The following is a 2701-nucleotide window of genomic DNA, read 5'->3' as shown; positions in this document are numbered from 1 at the left end:
AGAGAATTGCTTAAGCCCAAGAGTTTGAGGTTGCTGTGAGCTGTGACACCATAGCGCTCTACCAAGGGCAACATAGAAAGACTCTGTCTAAAAAAAAGAAGAAGAAGAAGGCAGACACAGCAAAGAATATACCATGTGATTTCATTTAAATGATGTTCCAGGACAGGTGTGGTGGAAAAAGATAGGAAAATGGTTCTGTCTTGACACGAGTTTGGGGTACACAGGTATAGCATGGATCCAAACTCAGAATGAATGGCGCTGTTAAGATCTGTGCATCTTATTATATGTAAATTTTACCTCAAGATAGAAAATAAAGAACAGTAAACAGAAAGTCCCCTGACTGTGAGGGGGCTGACAGTATACTGATATCTGCAACTTTCGTTGAACTGTATCCAAACATAAGCTGGAGCGATGGATGGATGGCAAGAAGGACAGATAGGCAGAAAGGTGGTAAAGCAGATATAGCAAAATGTTAATGGTGGAATCTAGGTGGCTGGTGTAAGGGTGTTTATTGTAAAATCCTTCAGCTTTTCTGTGTGTTTGGAAATGCTCATATTAAAATGTTGAACAAAACAAGAAATATGTAGGAGGCAAGGGGTACATGGTTTAGAAAGTGATCAATTATTTGATGTGGGCATAAAAGGGTTTTTTTGTTATTGTTTGTTTGTTGAGACAGAATCTCATTTTGTCGCCCTTGGTAGAGTGCCATGGTTTCATAGCTCACAGCAACCTCAAACTCTTGGGCTCAAGTGATCCCCTTGCCTCAGCCTCCTGAGTAGCTGGGACTACAGGTGCCGGCCACAATGCTCAGTTATTATTATTTTGTTGTTTTTGCAGTTCGGCTGGGACTGGGTTCAAACCTGCCACCCTCGGTATATGGGGCTGGTGCCCTACTCACTGAGCCACAGGCACTGCTCAATTTTTTTAGAGATAGGGTCTCTTGCTCACGCTGGTCTGGAACTCATGAACTCAGACATTCCACCCACCTCAGTCTCCCAGAGTGCTGGGATTACAGGCATGAGCCACCTTGCCTGGCCTAGAGTTTTTTTGTTTTGTTTTGTTTTAAGTATGCTCTGCATTGGACAAATGGAAGCCTTCATGTTTTAAGGTATGTTGGGGTCTTTTCCTGCCTTCCTCCTCTATCCTCTCCCCTGAATCTATTTGTCCAATAGTATACTGACCCATTAAATCAGTCATTCTTTCAGTTTATCCAACAAATGTTCACAGAGCACCAAACACATGCCTGCCCTTGTTGTAGGCACTGGGGGTACAGCGGTGAATACCACAGATAGAGAGCCCTCACCTGCCCTGTGGAATTTCCACTCCACTTGGGCAGGCTGAGACTACATACCAGAGGCATTAAGTGAAATATGTAATACATTAGATTGTGCAAAGTGCTATGGAGAATGCTCTGCAGGGAATGGGGATGGGGGGTGATTATTTTTGTTGGATAAGGAGAGCTGTAATTTTAAATAATGTGGTCATGGAACGGCCTAATGAGAATGTGACATTTGAGCAAAGACCTGAAAGTGAGGTGGGAAGCCATGTTGATTTCTGGAGGAATTGCATCCTGAGCTGAGAGAACAGCAAGGGCAAAGGCCTTGAGGTGGGACTTGCCTGGTAAGTTCCAAAGGTCAGCAAGGAGGCTAGTGTGGCCACAGCCAGGGGATGGATGTGGAGATTGGGAGGGGAGGTCAGAGAAGTGACATTAACAGGGAACAGTGGTGTAGGCAAATCACTTAGCAGTCTTTTATTTGTTTGTTTTATTTTTTGCAAAGAGCTCTCTCCATGGTATTATTATTATCTTCTGTTTTTAGAGACAAGGTCTCACCCAGTCACCCAGGCTAGAATGCAGCTAGATAATCATAGTTCACTATACCCTCGAGTTATTGAGCTCAAGTGATCCTCCCTCCACAGCATCGGTTCTCAACCTGTGGGTCGCGACCCCACAGGAACTGTATTAAAGGCTTGTGGCATTAGGAAGGTTGAGAACCACTGCTCCACAGCCTCCCACATTGCTGAGATTATAGGCCTGAGCCACTACTCATAGGAAGAGTCTTTTAGATTATGTGAGGACTTTGGCTTTCCACTCTGCGAGGGAGATAGGAATATGGGAGGCTTTTACACAAAGAAGTCACACCTGAGTTAGGTTTGAATAAAGGGAAAAGCCTTCAAAGTCCTCTTTCTCTTCAGCTGGGAAAGAACTAGAAGCTCTCTAGTTCAGTGGTTCTCAACCTTCCTAATACTGCGATGTATTTTCATTGCTACAAAGGGGTCACGACCCATGTGTTGAGAACTGCTGCTTTAGTTTATAAAACAAACCACTCGGCTCGGCGCCTGTGGCTCAAGCGGCTAAGGCGCCAGCCACATACACCTAAGGTGGCGGGTTCAAATCCCCAGCCCGGCACGCCAAACAACAATGATGGCTGCAACCAAAAAATGGCCAGGCGTTGTGGCGGGCGCCTGTAGTCCCAGCTACTTGGGAGGCTGAGGCAAGAGACTCGCTTGAGCCCAGGAGTTGGAGGTTGCTGTGAGCGTGATGCCATGGCACTTTACCCAGGGACATAGCTTGAGGCTCCGTCTCAAAAAAAAAAAAAAAAACCACTCAGTGAGATTTCTTTGCTCACAAATTTGCAATCTGGGCAGGGGTCAGCAGGGATGGCTCATCTTTGCTCTACTTGACATCCTCTGGGGCAGCTTT

This window comes from Otolemur garnettii, unplaced genomic scaffold (genome assembly GCF_000181295.1).
Source record: "Otolemur garnettii isolate 467f Iridium unplaced genomic scaffold, OtoGar3 scaffold00152, whole genome shotgun sequence".
Taxonomy (NCBI): Eukaryota; Metazoa; Chordata; class Mammalia; order Primates; family Galagidae; genus Otolemur; species Otolemur garnettii.
This window is presented reverse-complemented; position numbering follows the sequence as displayed.